Raw genomic sequence first — 15,862 nt, 5'->3', positions numbered from 1 at the left:
TCCAAAAACTCCATTAAGACACAACGAACCCTCGGGTGCTTGGGTGGCTTAGTTAGTTAAGCTTTTGCCTTCAGCTCAGGTCATGATCTCAGGGTCCTTGGATCAAGTCCCACACTGGGCTTCCTGCTCAGCAGAGAATTTTTCATTCAACCTGTTTTCTGGGATTATTCATGGTGATCCATACATTGTAGTTCATTCATTTTAAGAGCTATAAGGTATTTTATGAATAACCTAAAATTTATTATATATTTTCTTCTGGAAGGATAGTTACATTTTACTTTTTTGGCTATTATAAACAATTTGCAGTGAACAGCCTTGTGCATGTCTGTTTTTGTGAAAGAGTTTCTCCAGAACAGAGAGAAGTAAAACAGCTGAATTGAGTATGATAATATGGTAGACCGTCTTCAAATATGGAGGTGACAAATCTTTCCATGCTTCAATACAATGTGACTGCCACTCCTCCCATCAAAAGGTGGATTCTATTTCTCCTCACCTACAATCTGGGCTGGTCTTGTGACTTGCTCTGACCAACAAAACTCAAGGAAGCCATACTATGTGAGTTCAGGACCCAAGCCTCAAGAGGCCTTGCAACTTCCACTTCTGTTTCTTGGAAGGTCCCCAGATCACCATGGAAGGAAGCATGTAGTCTAGTCTATGGGAAAATAAGAGGCCTCATGGCAAAGAACCAGCAAACGCTGTGAAACAGCTGAGTTTCTTGAAACTTCCAGCGTAGTGGATGTTCCAGCTGAATGCAGCCCTATCAAGCCCAAATGAAATAATCAGAAAAAGCACTGAGAAAACCCAAAGAATCAGGGGAAATAAAAAATCACTGTTTTAAGCCACTGAAGTTTGGGGTGGTTTGTTATATAACATGAGATAATGGACAAAACCATCATCAACTTTGCTGGGTACTGTCAAACTGTTCTCTGAAGCAGTTACCAACTGAAGTTCCCACACAAGAGTATACACTGTTCATAAATAGATATTTCAGGAAAATAAAGAAACATGTAAAGGAGAAAGGTACATCAGCTATGTATTTAAGATTTCTTTAAAAAAATATCTGGGGCAAATATGGCAAAATGTTAATACCTGTCAAAAATCTGAGTAATGGATACATGGATGTCTGTTGATGTGAAATAGTTGAGTTTTTCTAAATACTTGAAATATTTAAAAATTAAGCATTTTAACTGTTATAAGAACATAATTACCTTATGATAAAATAAAACAATACCTAGCAAATTTATAAAAATTAAATTTTATTAAACTTTCAAATGGAATATCCAGAAGAATAAAGTAGTCTTATTGCTATGTTAATCCTCTGACCACAATTTTGTTTTAATACTAGTAGATGCTTTCTAACCTGTTTATGTTATGACCAGGCATAATAATATACTGAGTAAAAACCTTTTTGATGTTCTGGAATTTTTAAAAAATATTTTAGGGTCGACATATTCAGCAACTCTAATCACATAAGATTGTAAGGTAAGAGCTTGGGCTACACCTATATTAACTACAGGACCCATTTCAGTTAAGTTGCTTTTTAAATTAAATTCTTGATGAAATGTTGTGGGTCAATCTCCTGCTTTCCTGTCATTGCCTAATCCTGTCTTCTATTGCCTAAAATCCTGGGTCACCTCACTTAAGCTGCTCCAAACCTTGCTATCTTTTCACTTGTCTTTGGCCACTTCAGCATTGGCTTTTCCCTATCTCCTCCATCTAATATTCTCACACTGATCAAATCTAGCTTTTTTAGCCCAAACACCAATTACAGGACTACCTTGAATTTTAAAATTCTTGGTTGATTAGAAAATCCAATAACATCTTTCAACCTCTTTTAATAATTCAGATCTTCTCCATAACAGTAGTTTTTGGAAATCTGAGGTTTTATTGTAATTATTTATACAAATGATTCAGTTAAATTATATCTGATGACATTTTATACGTCCTCTCCCCTCGAAATGTAGGTGATTAAATTCTTCTTGAGATTTTAAAATTATCCAAACTGCAGCTTCTTCAAAGACTGTAATAATATGAGCTATTACAGTAGATGTCACTATCATACCATTTAGAGTTCTAGAAAATCTCTTTCATCCAATAGGTTTCCAAAGTATTTCAAGAAATAAAAAAAAACAAAAAACCCATTTCTTATTTAGAAATACCTGCCCTGCCCTATTTCACTGAGCTTTTATCAGGATCAAATGAAATAATGTCATGATAATTCTAAGCCAAAGTAGAGTCCAGTATTGTCTAGGAAAGGGGTACCTGAGTTTGAGCCCCAACTGAGATTACTAAAGAAAAAAAGAAAGAAAAAAAAAACACGTTAACAAAATGTCTAGGGAACTTACAGAAAGTATTCTAATTCCATTTTTCTTTTCTTTTATTTTATTTTATTTATTTATTTGACAGAGAGAGAAAGATTGAGATCACAAGTAGGCAGAGAGGCAGTCAGAGAGAGAGGAGGGAGCAGGCAGTGAGCCCGATGCAGGGCTCGATCCCAGGACCCTGAGATCATGACCAGAGTCGAAGGCAGAGGCTTAACCCACTGAGCCACCCAGGCGCCCTTTAATTCCATTTTTCAACTAGAGCCCTCTCTGGGGTCTTTCTGGCGATGGGGAGGAAGAGGTGTCCTCTGTTTGGTACTGTTATACACATCTCCTATACTATCTCGTTTAATTTTCAAGACAGCCCTACGAGCTAGGCAATAATACTTGGAGAGGTTACTAATTTACCAAGGTTACACAAGTGGCAAATGGGGTTCAAATCTCACTGTGTTTGAATGTAAAGTCTATGTTCTTTCTATGGTGTCATGCTAGAAGAAAATGTTCTGCACTCAGACCCAACTGAGCTCTCCTATTTGGAGAGATCCACTTGTAACCTTAAACCCCTTCGTCCTGTTTCCTTCCAGGCTCCCAGCAACCTGTAGGCCCAAGGAATTCTGCTAGATAAAGGGACCTGATTTGAGCTTCCTTTCCCTTTTCGTTTCAGCAGGATCATCACAATTTCAAAAACAGCAACACCTAGCATCCCAAACTATCCTAGCTGCTCGAAGAAACAGTATCTCCAAACAGAAAAGGGAAGTAAAATAAAATATTCAAAAGACCTAGAGATAGAATTTAAATTAAATTTAAAAAGAGACCTGGGTTTGAAGTCCATAATAGTTACAATCTTAACTTTATCCATTCTCATTAGTTTCCTCATCTGTGGAATACTACAAATCTCTTCACACAGCTGCTGGAAGGAGTCAACAAAATGATGAATGTAAGAAATGCCCATGAAAACAGCATCAGTAAGTCTCCTGCAAAATCCTCTTTTCTCTGTTTCTGATCAATGTCCACTGTTATCCTGTGGACACAAGTCACATAAAAAATTTCTCCTTGCGTGCCTGGATGGTTCAGTGGGTTAAGCCTCTGCCTTCGGCTCAGGTCATGATCTTACAGTCCTGCGATCGAGCCCTGCATCAGGCTCTCTGCTCAGCAGGGAGCCTGCTTCTCCCTCTCTCTCTCTGCCTGCCTCTCTGCTTACTTGTGATCTCTCTATATATATCAAATAAATAAATAAAATCTTTAAAAGAATTTCTACTTGAGGGGCACCTGGCTGGTTCACTTGGTAGAGATGTGACACTACATCTTGGGGTCACTGAGTTCAAGTCCCAAGCTGAGTGTAGTTTACTTAATTTAAAAAAAAAAAAAAAAAAAAAAAAAAAAAAAAAAACTTGAAATTTAAGAAACTTTAGGCTCAGTTCCAAATAAAATTTATCTTTGCAGACAAATACATATACATGCTTTTTAGATCAGCAAATGAAATCCATATTGCTGAACACCTTTCCCCTTTTATCTCAGCTGCATGGAAACAGTCAAAACCGGGTGTCCACTGGCTATCTTCTCATCACAACCTAGACACTTCCACCTCCTCTGTATGCTTCAAATGACTTATGTTTTTAATCCTAATAATTTCCCTTTATGTCACTGAATATACTGGAAGTCAGGCATATATACAAATTGTATGTTAAACAAAAGAGAAAATTAAAAAGCTCTCCAATCAAATATTGAGCTCCTCAAGACTAAGATCTAGGTCTAAGTCCTTCTGCTCTATGTAGGTATAAAAAGGGTGCCTGGGTGGCTCAGTCAGTTAAGCGTCTGACTCTTGATTTCAGCTCAGGTCATGATCTCAGTGTCGTGGGATCAAGCCCTACAATGGGCTCTATGCTCAGCTGGGAGTCCACTTTTCTTTCTCTGCCCCAAATTCTGCTTGCATGTTCTCTCTCAAAATTAATGTTTCTTAATCTTTAAAAAAAAAATTTTTTTTTTTAATGTGTGTATAGTTTTGCTCTTGAAGATGCTATCTATACTCAAGGGAATTCTAGGCTAGATGCTAAACATTCTCCCCAAATTTTTATCTCCAGCCCAGGCCCTCCATTGCCTCGAGAGCTATACCCAACAAGCCTCCTCAACTAAATACAAAATGTCTCCACTTGGATGTCTCAAAAGCACCTAAAACCCAACATTTCTAGTCAAAACTCATAATCTTTTCCCCAAAACCATGTCCTACTCCAGTGTTCCCTGAGTGAGTCAGGTGTACCCCTGCAACACTGGACAATTAGAATTATCAAATGTCATCAAGGTAACAGCCAATACCTATTGGCCACTTCCTATTTACTAGCACTAGTCAAAATCCTCCATACATATGAACTCATTTCAAACAAGCTTATCAGTAGTTAAAAATGAAGAAACAAAGGCACAGAAAGTGCCTCATACATTAGGAGATAAATCATATAATATGTATCGTGATTTGCTAAGATGGTATCATATCATTAAATGCTAAGAATGAAATGTATTTTATGTTTTCATAGCACCTTCTTTTTAGTATTTCCCTGAGGAACACTTTTTATTAATATCTTTCTTCCAAATAAATTGCCCCTTCGGGTAGGTGGTAGTTTTTGCTCACAACTCAGTATCCTTCGTACCTAGCACAGAGGTCAGTATGTAGAACCTCAAAAAGTATCTGGCGAATACTCTCTTTTTTAAAGATTTTATTTTTCTGAGAGAGAAAGTGTGCACACATGCACTCATGAGTGGGGGGAGGGGCAGAAAGAGAGGGACAAGCAGACACCCCGAAAAGCAGGGAGACCTACACAGGGCTTGATCTTGAGCCCTGAGACCATGACCAGAGCCAAAGTCAGATGCTTAAATGACTAAGCCATGTAGGAGCCCCTGAATATTCTTGAATGAATAAATCACTATGTGGATTAAATGAGATAACACAGTTCAAGTACCTGGTTTATCACTGGTTAACTCCCTTCACTTCTCTGGTATTTTTAAAAATCAACTTTATTGAAATATACTTCATATACAATAAAATGCACTCATTACAAAGGTACTGTTTAATGAGCTGACAAACGTACATGCTTGTGTAGCCACCACTGCAACCATGATGAAAAACATTTCTGTGATCCCAAAGCCTTTCCTTACACCCAGTCCCAGTCAATTCCTATTGCACTGCCAGCCTAGACAGATGGTGATCTGCTGTCATGCTACAGTTCTGACTGTCTAGAAATCATTGCAAATAGAAAATATATTATATATTCTTTGCATCTGACTCCTTTTGCTCATAAATCTTTGACGTTAATACATATTATATGATGAGTAGAAGTACACCGTTTCATTGCTTATACTTCATAACATGAATGTACTACAGTTTGCTTATTTATTTGTCTGGTCATGGACACTTGGACTGTTTCTGGTTTGGGGCCTTTCACAATAGAGGTGCTATGAACATTGCACTACAAAGCTTCCTTTGAAAATGGACTTTCACTTTTCTTGGATAAACATCAAGAATTGGAATTCCTGAGTTGAATAATTAGCATATATTTAACTTCATAAGAAGCTGCCAAACTGTTTTCCAAAGTAGATACGTTAACAAAGTATGCAAGTTCCAGCTGTTACACGGGCTCACCAACACTTACTGCTGTGAAGCTCAATTCTGCTAATTTACCAATTTCTTCTTTTATAAAAATGCTGTGGTTTAAGAAAAATTTGCCTACTCTACAGCTTGAACCACACTGAGTTTCTTGAATCTATGTTTAGTTTTCATCAAATCTGAAAAAATTTCATCATCATTTTCAGGTTATTTTTCAGCTTCCCTTTCCCTTCTTTTGAGACAAAATTCACATGTAAAACTACCCAATACTGTCGCACAGGTCAAAAAACTTCTATCCTTTTTTTGAGTTGCTTTTCTAGGCTTCAGTTTGGGTACTTCTGGCTCCCTCCTCTAGATTGCTGAATTCTTCTTTACAGTATTCTGCTATTTGTCTCACAAAGTGAATTTTTCACTTTAGGTGTATTTTTCAGCTTTTTAAGTTCCATTTTTTCTTGTAAAGTAGGCTTCAAAGCAGGGCTTGACTGTAGTAATACTGTGAGCACAACAAAAATGTATTTCTTTGGTAATAAGGGGACAATTGTTCACTTTTATTAAAAAAAAAAAAAGAACAGATAGAGCTTGAATAAATGCCCCACACATTCATACGTGTTATTAATTTAGAAATATATAGCATGGTTACATGACGGATAAAATATAAATTCATTTTAAAGCATTAAAAAGACATAATTTGCCAATATTAATGCTAGTTCTATAGTACAGAAATGATTTTTGCTCTGTGGCACTGAGAAACATACATTAACCCACTTTTTCGAATGCTTTCTATGGCAGGTTATAAACTTAAAATGTGAAAAGCAGTATGAAATATGGAATGAGGTACAGAACAAAACAAAATCTGAGTGAACTCTTGCTGTGCTCAAGAAACGCAAATTCTTATTTAATTTTTGAAGGACAGAACACAGAGGATTTTAAATACCCTACATAAACATAGCAGGTGGCTTTGTGACCACAGTGTACAGAGTTCTGATTCATTGCCAAAACACCCCCTTGAAAACTTTTTGCAGCTCTAAAAATATTGGTAATAGGCTTAACAACTCACATAAATGTACACTCCTAGTTTGTTTTTCTTGGAAGTAAGACTCAAATCTGCCTGTCCTCACTGTCATCACGACTAGTGTATTTGTCTTAGTTTTTCTGCCTTACCTTCACAATCTTCCTGACCTCTAACAACCTTGACCTCAGGCCTGCCTGCCTTTAGTTCTCTTCCTCCTTGCCTCTGCTCAGACAGTCCATTTTGCACAAAACTTCTCTTCTTGTCTAAACCAACTCAAACTTCCCTTAACAAAAAGATTTTCCCAACTAAGCCTAACCATGTACTAAATCCACTATTATAATCCCAAACTAGTATATTCCCCTCAGTATGGTCCCTCCAACCCATTTAAACCCATGTAATTAACCACATTAAATAAAGCAGACACCTATTTGGTGTTTTGTCTCACATCTCTTGTTGAGTGTAACTGTTTTCAGGGTCATATCATTCATGTCACCAAATGTTGTGGGTGCTTAAGTTTTCAGAACTGTGATAGGATCTAAGAAGCAAAACAAATGAAATGCACTGCCTTTCTTGAAGGAACTTACAATCATGTACACACAGGTCTATATGAGCAGATATGTCTGTGTGAGCCATTAGAGGTAGGAGGAAAACTCAAGTGACAAGACAAAAAAGAAAAATCAGGCAGGATACATTGGAAGGGTGCCTGAGTGGCTCAGTCTATTAAGTATCTAACTCTTGATCTCAACTCAGGTCATGAGCTCGGGGCACGTAGATCAAGCCCCGAGTCAGGCTCCACGCTCAGGGCAAAGCCTGATTGCGATTCTCTCCCTCTCCCCCAACCCCGCCCTGCTGCTTGTGTACATCCACACTTTTTCTCTAATAATAAATAAAATCTTAAAAAAAGAAAAATACATTGGAGCAAAAGAGAAACACAAAAGAAAAAGAAAAAGGAAAACCTGGGTACAAAGCTCTGAGATAGTTTATTTACTGTACCAACCCACTATTGGGAATTTGAAGGCTGTAGATTATTTTCCTACCATAACTGATGTCAATATAAAAAAACAGTAAAGCAGTAACTATCATAACAACATAAAGGATTAGGATAATAAGTTCAAAGAGAGACCTGCTGTCATGTCTTCTTGAAGGTGTGACCCTGACCCAACACAGGGGCAACCACAGAAAACAGTACAGCACCTCAGAAGTGTTCCAATACTTAACTGATTTCAATGCTTTCAACAAACCAATAGTCTCTGAAATGCAACCACTTTCCACAGTAAATAAAATTTCTCAACAACTTAAGACTGAAGGCGGTTTACATGCAAAACAACCTCCTTTTCAGTCCTTGAAAATACCAAGTTTACTAAGTGGCTATTGTTTACAACAAGTGCAAGAAGATACACCTCAGATGTCAGCGAAATATCACACAGCCTTCCAACTGTGACACATCAACCTTTAAGAGAATTCACCAGTGCAAAAGATTTACCACCATCCATTCATTTTTTTAAAAAGTGCCACATCCTACCCCAGAAACTGTTAACACCATAAAAATAAAAAGAACAACTGTTTCCTCTTCAAATGTTGAAATTCTACCCTTCAAAACAGAAGCATTGTAATTGAGATTGTGGGAAGGGTTTACTGGTAATAAAACTTGTTTAAAAGTTTCCAATAACTAAAAGGGGAATTTTACCTTTCAAGGAGTAATCTCATGATTCATACAGAAAAAAACTTAGAAATTGTCAGAACATACACTTTCTTCAAATAAATCTTAATCTCTTTTTGTTTCCAACTGCAATATTTAAAATTGCTCTATAATCCCATTACAGATTACCTGAATTTCATGCCAAAAATACATCTAAAGATGGAAGACAATTTTATCTTTAACAGACATATTTTATAAACTACCATCTTTTTTGGTATGAGCAAATAACCATGAGCAAGAGCAAGGGAGCACATGAGCAGGGGAGCAGTGGGGATGGGGTTGGGGGCAAGCCAGGCAGAGGGAGAGAATCTCAAGCCGACTCCCAGCTGAAAGCAGAACCCAAAGCAGGACTCAATCCCAAAACCTACCAGATCACGACCTGAGCTGAAATCAAGAGTTGGAAGCTTAACTGACTAAGCCACCCAGGTGCCCCTAAACTACCGTGTTCTTATATCACAGTTGGCTAAAAATAAATTTGTAAAAGCCAAGCCTTAACTTTTACATAAATAGCACTTATAAAAACTGAAATGTTGGGGGGTGGGGTGTGGATTGTGCTCGGGCATTTTAGGGAAATTTTCTTGCAATTTCTGGTAAAGGTAGGTGAATTGGTAGACATGGCAGGAGGACACTGTATACCTATTACTGAAAGCAATCATCAGGACCTTCTGAGCTCCCAGAGACTTCCTCTCTGCCAGAGGCAACTCAGCAATGACCCAAGGAACAAACAATTCCTTCCATGTGAGGGGAATCCCTGAATCTACACTCATGGCTCCCAAAGTGTTACTTCCCTTTCATTTTGGGCTGGTATTTTGTAACACTGATTGGACCACAATACCACATTCCACCAGAAGGTGCTTTTATCTCTAACACAATGTAGCCTGAAACTCACCAAGTTACAGACTTTCAAGTTAGTTTTTCCCAATTCATCACTCCAGTAAGCTTGAGATTCTGTTTGATAGCGACAACCACTTACTAAATCACTTACTATGTGATAAGCACGTCAATATGCTATGCAATTTTGCATTTAAATTCTTCAAAGATGTTATTATCACCCCCAGCTGTAGATGGAAGAACAGTTAATGAAATCATCTGTCCAAGATCACATGACTAGAGACTATACATATTTTACAGCTAGTTTATTAAAATACTATTCTTAACTTCTATACCCTCAACATCTAACAGAGTATCTGTCCCTTAACAAGCACTCAAATTTCTGTCCGACGAACAAATGGTAGCACCACATGCAAGTGTTTCATAACCAAATGGTACATCTCTCCTCCAGGAGAAATGTATGGGAACATTTTAGGTTGTCCCAACGTGGAAGCTACTAACTGCATTTAGTGGATGGGGACCAAACAACAGACCATCCTGTCCAAAATGCCAGTAACACCCGTATAGAAATATTAAGCTATAACCTGGTTCATAAAGAAAACCTTCATGGTAAAGTTAATCCACCTGCTAATCAGCTTAATTTACAAATAACTTCCTATTCACTGATAGCTTGCTTCCAATATCTTTAAAACTACACCAGCTTCTTTTTATAAAACACCATTTTCTGCACCTACCGGGCATTTTATTTTCAAATATACACACACCCCATTTTAGACAAAGAGCTAATGCTCTTTTACCCACTGATGTAACCAAAGCACTTCTCTTCCACAGCTCACTTGGCTCCTTTTGGAACTCAATAAGTGTACAGCAGATTTACACTGTGATATAACATTAGAAGTAGATTACCACTAGAAAATAATTGTGCTTCATTATCAAGAACATAGTTTGAAATTTCTTGTTCCAAGAGTCACTCGTGTCAATAAGAAATTTTAGAATGTCATGGGTCCTGACCCAAGCTCTTTCCAAGGTCACTGTATTAATAGTTTCTATTTCTACTACGTCTTCAAAGAGTTGTTGAAATGGGACTCTAACATGAATTAGTTTACATCTGAAATAGCATATAATTCCACATCCAGAGGGTGAAAAAGATTTACTTCTGCAGACAGATCAAAATATACACAAGAACAAAATTTAACTAGGAGATACTAAGTCAAAACTGTAGCTACCCCTAAACCAACTCAAGTTCAATAGGAAGATGCTTTGGAACTGGTGGACTACAAGGAGATCCCTCTGCAAAGGTTTATTTTGGCATTCCAGTTTTGCTCTTTGGCCAATGGAATTATTTCACAAGTTATGCAAATAATCACAGAATAGTATTTTTGAAGCTCTAAATTTTTTTTGGTTGTAAAAGCCAATGTCAATGAGGTTCCCTAAAACTGATATGCCAAAAATTAAAAACAAGCATCTCCTGCCCAGTTCTAAAAGCAGAATTATACTACCTCTCAGCATTTGCTTCTGTCAGATCCCGAGTACTGTTTCTTTAGATTTTATCTAGTCCCTGCAAGATACACCAAAAGAGAAAAAGATCCGGGAGTTCAGAGACACAACCCCAAGGCTCGGTCTTCGTCACCACTCAAGACTTGCTTGTTGCCAAAGAACTGTGATTGACAACCTGAGCACAGTGAGCTCCACTCTGCAGCTCTTTATCTCTTCCAGTGCAACTGTAAATTGACTAGCTTGACCCAAGCTTACAGAAAAGCAGTTTTGAAAGCAATGACCACCAATGCCAAATCCCTTGAAGGTGTCCTACAAGAAAAAGTTCACCAAAAGTGCTAATGTGCTGTATCAGGAAATTCATACTCTCTAGATACGGCTGTGGTTAAGTATTATGTAGGTAATCAGCAGGAAAAGTACACCAGCAGTCAGCACCCTGTGAAAGTTCTGCCAGACTGAGACAAATCTGTTTCTAGTTCCAAGGGTCTGGAAAGGTTCCTATCTATAAAATGAAATGCATTTTCATCTACTCTCAAAGACCTGTCAGGACAAAATAAACATGAAAGGTAACAGACTCTACCCTGTTACTACTATTCAATAACAGGTATTCTGGAGGAGTAACATTACCAAAGGGTAAGTCTGGAAGGCCAAAACAGATTTTGGCAAAGGAACCTTCAGTCAACCCCCAAATGATCCAGCTTCCCCTGTCCTCAGGACTGCTTAGGGGGTAGTTATAACTACCTTCAGTGAAGGATCAAAATAGAATCTAATCATTCTTTCCCTTCCCAACTCCTTAGCTCCTCTAAAAGTGAATATGGTTAAACCTTCTCCTTAATTCCTTGGTGGAAAGAGAAATTCCACCTTCAAATCCTTCCGTGGCTCTCCATTTCCTATGGGAGGAAACTACTAACTTGCCTTACCATCTCTTGGAATTACAACAATGTCCTCCTGAAGTGGTTTTCCCTCATTCAGTTTTGCGCCCTCCACATTCTCACTAAATGTTATTTTTAAAAACCACATCTAACTCACTCTACTGCCTATCATCTTCACTGGCTTTCCTTTGCTTTTAGGATAAAAAGTCCTGCTGGGCCCGATCCCAGCCTTCCCCAACCTGCCTCTCTCACGCATTTCTCTCCGGATTCGACCCTGCTAGTCCTCTTACTTTTCAAAAGCTTTATTCTTCTTCACATCTCAGGGTACTGACATATGCTGTTCCTTCTGCTTTGAACGTTTTTTACTCACACTTTCACACCCTTTTTAGCCTCTTTTCAGATATCAGTTTGAAAGTCATATGCTCCAAAAAGCCTCCTATGAACTTCCCCTAAAGGCCATGTCCCTTACAAACTCTTTCACACCACTGTTATTCCTCCCAAACACATTTCACACTTGCATAATTATTAAGACCCATCTTCTCCACTGGACTGGAAACTCTATGAGTGTTTTCTAAACCTTCTAAACCTTCCTACCAGCATAGTACTTGGTATATAGCTCAATATATATCAGTAGAATGAATGAGTAAATATTAAAAAGTCTTCAGTATCTGACCCCACTTTATTTCTCACTTCTCTGAAATTCAAAATCACCACAAACCTGGACTCCCCTAGAACCACTCTTTCATTGCATCTTCAGGCGTTCAAACCCTGCCTAGACGGCTTTCCCTGCCTAGAGAGTTCTCATTTCTCTCCACCTGTTCAAATCCCACTGGCTTGCAGAGATCCAACCCCCGTTGCCTTTCCTCCAGGATATTTCCTGATAGTGTCAGTTCATCCTTCTGTCCCTGCTCCATAATTCCAAAGCACTTAGCAATTTTTTTGATAATTACATACAGCCTCATTGTACTTCAATGTGTCATGTGTGTGTGACTTATCTCCCCAACATCGGTTCGAACTCCTAAGGCTGGACTGTTTACAGCCCCGTTCCTGCACTCCCAGAGTAGTGCTAAGTACTGAGTTCTCGCTGAAACATTTGATTTTTCCCTATCATACCAGAATTTTCCTCTGAAAAGAGTATCTGCTTCTCTTTACCCGTTTCTTGGGTGATTCAATATGCCTTACGTGATTCCCCCCTCAAGTTCCTTTCCAGGGGTTTCTTGCCTATCTTTCCCCCATCTAATAAAAACAGTTTGAGTTCTCTGGATTCTTGTTCTGCCTACAAAGGCCCTGCATCCTCTGGGAGAGTCCCCTGCCTGTAGTGAAGGGTTGCTAGGCCCTTTAAACTGCCATCTCCCTACTCAGAAGCGCGTATGCCCAGTGAAGACTCTTGAGCTCGCTGTGACCTCACACACACAACCCCAGATCCTCATCTGGGCCACTCTGTCGCTTTTCATCCCTCTAAATCAAGGGGCGTGGATTCGCTCCCCTCACCCCTTCCAAGGAGAAATGTCCCAGACCCGCAGTGTTTCTCCTTCCTGTCTCGGCTATTCAGTACCCCCTAGGGCCATTTCTTTTTCCCTTCTTCCTCTTCCTTAGAAACAGAACCCACGCCCAAGGTTTCAACGAACCAACGCCGAGAAACCCCACACAACGATGCAGCCAGCTGCAACGCCACAGCCTCTGCCCCTGCACCCACCCCCATCCCTCCCAGACGGCGACCGCAGCGCAAGGTTCGGCCTGGCCATCCGGGGTAACCATCGCTCACTGACCCAGGAAGGTGTCAAACGACGAAGTGGCTGCACTAACAGGTACGGAGGCGGTCAGCCTTGCAGACGTTAACGGCTCAGCGCTCCATCCCTGCCGGACCTAAGCTCCGGCCTCCCGGCTTTCCCGACCCCAGCGCCTACAGAGCAAGTCACGTGCCAGCCGGAGCAGTCAGCTGACCGCGGCGCGCGCCGCTTCGCCTACGCGCGCGCCACTGCGCAGCCGCAGCTGCCGTCGCAGCGGCGACCTCCCCGGAGGGGCGGGGCCGGGAGGTCCTCCCGGGAGCCCGGGAGACCCGGGAAAGTTGGCGGAGGTGATTCCGGGGTGGGTGGGCTTTGCCGCCTCTGCTAGTGTCCTGACGCCGTCAGGTCCGCCTCTTGTGGACGTCATCGCCACCATCCCTAACGTTATCCCACTTTTTCGGGTTTCTGTGGGTCAGACTTTGTCTCCAGCCCCCTACACAGGCTGCTCCACTCGGGGTTTTCTCCGGGCAGTCCTGTTTTCTGAGTAGTACCCTTCACAGTTTACTTTAGCTGATTCACATTTTCCTTCCAGTCCATTCCAGTTAATTCCGTAAATGTTCGTGGAACATACTGTGCACTAGGCATTCCGCTAAATTTTTTTAGGATTTATCTACCAGAGCGAATCACTCCTTGCCATGAGAGGGCACGTTATCTACTTCAGGAGTGTGTGTGGCGCGTGATGAACATCATAATAGTTGAAACCATATTACATAATGAGAAACCAAAAAAGGTTTCAGAACAAGGGTATGGACGGGGGAAAAGCATGTTCTTTGGGAGAAGGAGGTAGCAAGCCGCTCTTCTGAACCCTGCATATTTCATTGGCTTGGGAAAATAAGGGGGTATTATTCTAACTTAGAACACAGTTTTAGAAATGGTGGAAAACTTTGGAATTTTCTAATTTAGTCCTTTTAGATTTACAGATGAGGAAAGTGAAGAACCAGAGGTCACAGAGCTGTTTAGCACAAAAGCATAAACATGCCTCCTTGTTAATCCTCGTTCTACTACTATCTGTGTGACCTCAGGCCTCTAAAGTTCAGTTTCTTCCCCTGTGAAATGGTGGTAATGATACACACCTTTTAGAGGTATTCTGAGGATTGAAGAAGTATGCATTTACCACCGTAGCTGGCACACAGAAAACACCCAGTAAATGATCACCAGGATTACTGTACATTACGGGACCCAGGTTTTCTGAGCTATCTCATACCTTTCCTGCTCCTGTGTCCCTGTAGAAAATCACCCCAAAATTTCTTAAAACCTCAGTATTTTTTTTTTTAAAGATTTTATTTTTATTAATTTGACAGAGAGAAATCACAAGTAGACGGAGAGGCAGCCAGAGAGAGAGAGAGAGGGAAGCAGGCTCTCCGCTGAGCAGAGAGCCCGATGCGGGACTCGATCCCAGGACTCTGAGATCATGACCTGAGCCGAAGGCAGCGGCTTAACCCACTGAGCCACCCAGGCGCCCCTAAAACCTCAGTATTAAATTGGACAGAAAGTAACAGCAAACAAGGCTATCCACAACCTGATTTTTTTTTTTTTGCTTGCTTGCTTTTTTTTTTTTTTTTTTTTAACCAATTCTGGATGAAGTTCAAGCAATTCTGACAACCAGTTCTATAACACAGCTTTGGAAACTTGTCAGGAATTCCAAAAGCTTTATCTGTGATCACAAAAATGGGCCTAAAGGCAGTATTTTGTTGGTACTGTACTGTCCAATAAAATTTTCGTCCATGATATAAGTGTTATTCTGTGCTATGGATATGGTAGTATCCTTACGTGGCTACTGAGCCCTTGAAATGTGGTTAGTGTGACCAAAACTGAATTTTAAATTTTATTTCACTTTAATGAAATTTAATTACACACGGAAGGTTAGTAGTAACTGCTTTAGATAGTGCAATTTTAGGGTCTGCATTTGAAATCTTTTGGGGTTTTTTGTTTGTTTGTGGCCCTGAAGCAGAATTTGCATCTCAGTTTTTTAAATTTTAAATTCAAGTGCATCCATTTCTGACCTCCTGACACTTTCCAGTGTTTTAAATACCATGCTATGCTTAAGAGACAGTGTAATATAGTCAGCTCTAACTATTACTAGATCTAGCATATCCCATTCCAAAATTAGCAAGCATATTTAATATAAGCAGGGTATGATTGCTTTCTAATGGCTTCTAATAGCAAGAGAATGTGTTTTACAGAAAGAGAAGAAGCTCACTTTTTTATACCGTACATAGGAGCATGCTAAGTTTGTCGTGTGTATAGCAGA

At 39.7% G+C, this 15,862-nt stretch overlaps 1 protein-coding gene across 1 annotated transcript in view; it reads right to left on the bottom strand.

The window, feature by feature from the left end:
• Positions 1 to 13,784, bottom strand: part of ATP6V1C1 (ATPase H+ transporting V1 subunit C1) — a 39,824-nt gene extending 26,040 nt beyond the window's left edge. The window contains exon 1 of the mRNA XM_013064762.2: positions 13,594 to 13,784. The gene's annotated coding sequence lies outside the window, so the exon portion shown is untranslated. The remainder of the gene's footprint in view (positions 1 to 13,593) is intronic.
• Between the last annotated feature and the right edge of the window lie 2,078 nt (positions 13,785 to 15,862).

This window comes from Mustela putorius, unplaced genomic scaffold (assembly GCF_011764305.1).
Source record: "Mustela putorius furo isolate JIRA1106 unplaced genomic scaffold, ASM1176430v1.1 tig00000228_pilon_pilon_pilon, whole genome shotgun sequence".
NCBI lineage: Eukaryota > Metazoa > Chordata > Mammalia > Carnivora > Mustelidae > Mustela > Mustela putorius.
This window is presented reverse-complemented; position numbering and strand designations above follow the sequence as displayed.